This window comes from Cervus canadensis, chromosome 9 (assembly GCF_019320065.1).
Source record: "Cervus canadensis isolate Bull #8, Minnesota chromosome 9, ASM1932006v1, whole genome shotgun sequence".
Classification (NCBI taxonomy): Eukaryota; Metazoa; Chordata; class Mammalia; order Artiodactyla; family Cervidae; genus Cervus; species Cervus canadensis.
In genome coordinates, this window is record NC_057394.1 from 16,356,329 (window position 1) to 16,363,921 (window position 7,593).

The window sequence follows — 7,593 nt, forward strand, 5'->3', positions numbered from 1 at the left end:
TCGATAAGTCAATAAGCTTTAGAAAAGAATCAACTGGGAAAGAGCAACTGGTCTTTGGTTCAAAGCTGGCAGTTTTGATCAGAGAGCCTGAGGTGCCACCTCTTCAAATGACCTTATCTGTAAGGATACATGTCATGTAGCCACACAAAGTTCAGAATCAAATTATGTAGTATAGCTTATCTCCCATGAGAGATACCATTCTGTCTAAATTGAGACCAAATTCTGGACTAAAAGTTTTGATACCTTTCTGTGTATGTCATTTATTGTTCAGCAACAGTGGAGAGACTTAAGTTTCTACTCATTAATCAAAACAGCTAGGGAGGCTATTTCTAGCACACATCTAGATGTCTTATTGGGTCATAACCTTTACTCTGCTAACCTCAAAATACTTTTCTTATTTAAAATTTAGAATTTCACCCAGCAAATGACTATCAAGCATTACCATTCATCTCTATCAGTCATCTTGTTGTTTCCATAAAACAATCATCTCTGTATTGTAATGGCCCTTCTTTGTAGATCCATTTAGGTGTTTTATTACATTTTCCTCCACTGTTTAAAAAAAAAATGGAAGATGGAAGGAATCGATATGCTAATATTAAAAACAATGCAATTAATATAAATATGGAGAGACAATGAAATGAAAGAAAGGAGGTGTCTCTTCAGGCTGGTTTGGATGCATATTTGAAGTAAGCTGATTCATTATGTATTTCATTTTTAAGGAAGAGAAACCATTTTTTAAAAATCTATGAAATATCTAGGGCAGCTTTATTCATAACTGCCAACATTTGGACCAATCACAATATCCTTCAACAGGTGAATGGACAAACTGGTTCATCCAGGCAATGGGGTACTACTCAGCACTAAACACAAATGAGCTACCAACACATGAAACAACATGGAGGAAACTTAAATGCTCATTACTAAGTGAAAGTAGTCAGTCTGAAAAGGCTACATTCTGTATGATTCTAACTATATGACTAAAAGGCAAAACTATGGATCAGTAAAGGATCAGTGTTGCCAGAGGGTGGAGGTGGGATGAGAGATGTGTAGTTGGAGCACAGGGGATTTTTAGGGCAATGAAAATACTCTGCATATACCACAATGATGAGAATGTTGTTATACATTTGTCTAAACCCATGAAATGCATGAGACCAAGAGTGAACCGTGATGTAAACTATGGATTTGGGGTGACTGATGTGTCTCTATAGATTCATCAGATGTAGCAAATCTTTCACTCTATATTGATAGTGGGGAGGCTATGAGGTGTGGGGGCAGAGGAGAGAAGGAAATCTCTGTGCCTGCCCCACCTTTGTTCAGATCAGTTCAGTCACTCAGTCGTGTCCGACTCTTTGTGACCCCATGAATCACAGCACGCCAGGCTTCCCTGTCCATCACCAAGTCCTGGAGTCTACCCAAACCCATGCCCATTGAATCGGTGGTGCCATCCAGCCATCTCATCCTCTGTCATCCCCTTCTCCTCCTGCCCCCAATCCCTCCCAGCATCAGGGTCTTTTCCAATAAGTCAACTCTTCACATGAGGTGGCCAAAGTATTGGAGTTTCAGCTTCAACATCAGTCCTTCCAATGAACACCCAGGACTGATCTCCATTAGGATGGACTGGTTGGATCTCCTTGCAGTCCAAGGGACTCTCAAGAGTCTTCTCCAACACCATAGTTCAAAAGCATCAATTTTTCAGTGCTCAGCTTTCTTCACAGTCCAACTCTCACATCCATACATGACCCCCGGAAAAACCATACCCTTGACCAGATGGACCTTTGTTGGCAAAGTAATGTCTCTGGTTTTTAATATGCTATCTAGGTTGGTCATAACTTTCCTTCCAAGGAGTAAGCGTCTTTTAATTTCACGGCTGCAATCACCATCTGCAGTGATTTTGGAGACCAAAAAATAAAGTCTGACACTGTTTCCACTGTCTCCCCATCTATTTCCCATGAGGTGATGGGACCAGATGCCATGATCTTAGTTTTCTGAATGTTAAGCTTTAAGCCAACTTTTTAACTCTCCTCTTTCACTTTCTTCAAGAGGCTTTTTAGTTCCTCTTCACTTTCTGCCATAAGGGTGGTGTCATCTGCATATCTGAGGTTATTGACATTTCTCCCAACAATCTTGATTCCAGCTTGCGCTTCATCCAGCCCAACGTTTCTAATGATGTACTCTGCATATAAGTTAATTAAGCAGGGTGACAATATACAGCCTTGACGTACTCCTTTTCCTATTTGGAACCAGTCTGTTGCCCCACCTTACCTCCCCCAGAAAGAAAAATCTATGAAATTCTTGTGAGACACTGATGATGATTATACATTCAAAAGATGAAGTGTTGGAACTTCCCTGGTGGTCCAATGGTTAAGAATCCACCTGCCAATGCAGGAGACATGGGTTCTCTCCCTGCCCTCAGGAGGTCTCACAGGCTGTGTAACCCACACTCTAGAGCCTGCACTCTGCAACTGCTGAGCTCACAAACCATAATTCCTGAAGCATGTGCGCCCTAGAACCTGTGCTCCACATGAAGAGAAGCCACTGCTATGAGAAGCCCATGTACCACAATGAGGAGTAGCTCTTGCCCACCACAAGTAGAGAAAGTCCATGCATAGCAACAAAGACCCAGCATGGCAAAAATTAAAATAAATAAATAAATAAATAACAATTTTTTTTAAATGAAGTGTTAAAATAGAGGAAATGAAAATTTTAAAGTTATAGATTGAGATTCATATTAAAATGTCCCATTGATCCCTTATAGTATTTCTTAGACTTATAAATCACATAACTTTCTTCAATTTAATCAAGAAAATAAAAACAATTTACCTTTTCTCTTGTCAATTTTTTAAAATAACTTATAAAACACTACCAGAGTTATAATCTCCTTCCCATCCCTTGCAAATCAAATCCATTTTGCTTCATTAAATTTTCTGCTTATTAAATATAATTTCAGTTAAATTAAGAGAAATAGAATTTGAGGTAAGAAATACATTTATAAAATTAATTTGTATTGCATATTATTAATATTTAATCTATATTTTGATTACTCATAAAACATTCAGAGGTTAAAAAGCTGAAGTATTCTTTCCAAATGTAAAGAACTTTAGAATTCTTTGTTTTCTGAGAAGAGACTTCCAATGATTCCTTTTATATAGTCTACTTTCAATTGTACTCTCAGGGAAGTTTGGGTATAAAAGTGGCAAATTGCATCTGAATGAAATGTATTTTCTACCCTCACCAAGCATACAAGCTATACTGTGTGCAATTTCCATTCTTAAGAGCCACACCTTTGTGTGAAGGCTTTTGTTATATGTGGACAACAGAAAAAAGTCCATCAAGTGTCAATATTAAAACAAAAGTATTGACTTTTTATGGACATTTTCTCTAAAATGTATTGCTGATGTCCCTCCCTCACAGAGTTTGCAGAACATAATGACAAACATTATTAACTATTTGATATTATTACCAGCAGTAATGATTATGCCAGTTAGTGCAATACTCTTAGAGGCTAATGAAACATAGGTATAGGTATTTACAGATTTATTATATATACAGGTTTATTATATATATACTAACAATTTAACTTTAAAAAATTTCACATCTATTTTTTCTATATTCTTATTTCTTCTCTTATCTTTTCTAATAATACTTTACTTTTTACTACTTTTAAATTAGCTTGTAAAGTAAGATTTAATAGGCTTCTTGATGAAAGTGAAAGAGGAGAGTGAAAAAGTTGGCTTAAAGCTCAACATTTAGAAAACTAAGATCATGGCATCTGGTTCCATCACTTCATGGGGAATAGATGGGGAAACAGTGGAAACAGTGTCAGACTTCATTTTTTTGGGCTCCAAAATCACTGCAGATGGTGATTGCAGCCATGAAATTAAAAGATGCTTATTCCTTGGAAGGAAAGTTATGACCAACCTAGACAGCATATTAAAAAGCAGAGACATTACTTTGCCAACAAAGGTCCGTCTAGTCAAGGCTATGGTTTTTCCAGTGGTCATGCATGGATGTGAGAGTTGGATTGCAAAGAAAGCTGAGCACTGAAGAATTGATGCTTTTGAACTATGGTGTTTGAGAAGACTCTTGAGTCCTTTGGACTGCAAGGAGATCCAACCAGTCCATCCTAATGGAGATCAGTCCTGGGTGTTCATTGAAAGGACTGATATTGAAGCTGAAACTCCAATAATTTGGCCACTTCATGTGAAGAGTTGACTCATTGGAAAAGACCCTGATGCTGGGAGGGATTGGGGGCAGGAGGAGAAGGGGATGACAGAGGATGAGATGGCTGGATGGCACCACCAATTCAATGGACATGAATCTGAGTAAACTCCAGGAGTTTGTGATGGGCAGGAAGGCCTGGCGTGCTGCGACTCACGGGGTCACAAAGAGTCGGACACGAATGAGCGACTGAACTGAACTGAAAGTAAGGAGGACCTGAGGATCTCTGCTAGGAATAATTATGAGTTTGTAGATCGAATTTTGGCAACTTAGATGCCTCTTGGTGTCAGTTGTCTTCTGTGAGACTGAAATTACCCAAAGATGACAGCTGGAAAAATGAATGTTATCAGAAGGTGCTTTGGTTTACTAATGGCTTTATGAAAGTGAAGCTGAAAGTGAAAGTCACTCCGTCATGTCGGATTCTTTGCAACCGCATGGACTATACAGTCTATGGAATTCTCCAGGCCAGAATACTGGAGTGGGTGGCCTTTCCCTTCTCCAGGAAATCTTCCCAACCAAGGGATTAAACCCACATCTCCCGCATTGCAGGCAGATTCTTTACCAGCTGAGCCACCAGGGAAGCCCATGGCTTTATGAGAGTGAAGTCGCTCAGTCATATCTGATTCTTTGTGACCCCACGGACTGTTAGCTTACCAGGATTCTCCATCCATGGGATTTTCTGTCTATGGGATTTTCCAGGCAAGAGTAGTGAAGTGGGTTGCCATTTCCTTCTCCAGGGGATCTTCCCAACCCAGGAATCAAACCTGGGTCTCCCACATTGAAGGCAGAAGCTTTACCATCTGAGTCACAAGGGAAGCTTCACAAGTGTTCCTAAATGATTAGTAAATTTCCTCTCTTCTTTTGACATGAAATAGTTTAAGAATGCTAAAAATGTTCCCCAATTTTATTTTTTAAATGTAAATGATTTCCAAATGGATTACATATAAAGTATTCACACTTTTCTATAGTTATTTAAGGATTTTCATTGAATAAGATATAAGAAACCAATGAAAGAGAAAGAGGGAGAGAGAATCCCAAGACTGAGCCCTGAGACCATCCAGCATTCACAGGTAGAGACTCACCCAAGGAGACTGAGGAGGGAGAGAATGTGCAGTCCCCAAGAGTGCAGAAGAAGCTGGAGCCCATGCCTCTGAGAGGCTGATAAGTTGAAGACAGAAGAGTACCAATGGGATTTAGCAAAGATAGGGGTTTTGGTGACTTAGGAAAAGCATTATTTTAAAGAGAAAGAGATTGAAACCTTTTAAAGATGTGTTGAGCAGAGAATTGTGTGTGAAGGTGTGGAAAAGTGGTTGTACACAACTCCTGTGAGAGATTTTGCTATGAGGAGGAACAGAAAATAGAAAAAGAAGTAACTGCAGGACTATAACCCTTGAGGAGGCACTCATCCACACTGTGAACTGTTCAATAGCCAGTCTAAAAATAGACTGTTTGAGGAACATGGGTGAGTCGATGATGTCAGTACCTGCCCTGGTGCCTTCCATGTCACCCTAGCCTGACTTCCTGCAACTCTGCCTGAGGGCTTTGTCTGCCACCAGAGTCAGCTCTGCTAAAGTACAAGGCAGCCAGGAGTGCTGGGGAGTTTAATGTCTTCCTCTGCTCTCCTCCCTCAGCAGCCTTCTGTCAACACACAGACAGGAGCTGGTGAACAAATACCCCAACTCACTCACTGTCGGAAATTAACCTGAGGTTTGTGCTCCACACTGGCTCCGACAGTTTCCCAGCAGAATTATGTTCCAGTGACCCAGCCTGGAACATACCTGATAACACATCCTGCGTGGCCCTCTCTCCCTTTCTTGTCTCACTTCCCCACTCCATTACCAGTGTTTCCTGGGACTCCCTCCCAAATAACCTATTGCATTCAAATTGTTGTCCTAGACTTCAGCTTCAGGGAACCCAAACTATAAACAACAGAAAATATTCATGCAGTGACATGAAACTGTTATACAAATTTTGCACAAGAATGAATGAAACAAGAAACATTAAAATATAAAGTATTTCAAAATGACAACAATGATCATTTCTCTATTGTGGGATTATGGGTGATTTAAAAAAAAAACAAACAAAAAACTTGTTTTTCCTCAAGAAAAGAAAGCGGTTTTCTTTTGGTAAAGAAGTACTATAATTAAAACATATAGATTAATAGAGATTTTGTGAATTTCAGAAGGTAGTCTTAAAAGAATAAAGAAAGGGAAAGAAAAGGGAAGTCACTCAGTGTCACTCTTTGCAACTCCATGGGCTGTAGCAACCTGTCCTCCATGGACAGGTTCCTCTGTCCATGGGATTTCCCAGGCAAGAATACTGGAGTAGGTTGCCATTTCCTTCTCCAGGGGATCTTCCTGACCCAGGCATCAAACCCAGGTCTCCCACATTGCAGGCAGACGCTTTACCATCTGAGCCACCAGGGAAGCCCTAAAAGAACAAAAAGTATTATTAAAGAAAATATGGCTGCTGCTAACTTTCTCAGCAGTGCATAGCAAATGAAATACCAATATTCATATGAAAAACACACCAATGGCTATTGTTACAGGTACCATTTATCAAATATGTAACAATGCCCTTTTATCATCTCACAAATCCTTGAAATACTACTGTAAGGTATGTATTATTCTTATCTTTTTACATATAATATAGTTGAGACAACAATGAAGTGAATTCTCCTAAATGGGGGAAGATTTGAACCCAGATATTGGTCCCAACACCCATGAACTTCCTGCCACTTTGGGTTGCCTCTCTCTATACCTTCAAATATTATTTTAGAGTCACCAACAGAAAGTCAAAGAGTAATCACTGCATCAACATTTCTGATGTGCTTGATGCAATTTAGAACTAGGAGGATAGCTATATATAAACACACTTTGCTGGGGACAATGGCTTCTTCAGAGCAAGCTGAAGTGTGGTCACCAGAGTCATGTTGGATAGAACAATTAGAACGCTGTGCTGCCAAACCCTGGAGGCAAGGACAGTACATCACAATGGTGAAAAAAATCAAACTGTACCACAGAGAGATGGATTTTTTTAAACTACGAGGCCAAGAAAGCACAATCCTAAAGTATATCTGAGCTTAAAAGACTAAAAATGGCACAGATTACATAATGACATGCTGTAGAATAAATTTTTGGACAGAATTAAGTTCTTTGGTCACACTTTATGCAAGAAGAGCTCTTACTTATTTCTCAGCTGTATTTGCTTGACTATCTACTAGATGCCAGTCACTCACTACTTTATTTACAAGGTAAAATGCAGAATAATCTTTAAGAGAAAAAGGAGAAAGAAGCCTGTTATTTCTATTTTTAGCTTATTAAAAATAAGCTAAGAGTTATAATTGATGGATCTGCACTGGTTCACAATGCATGG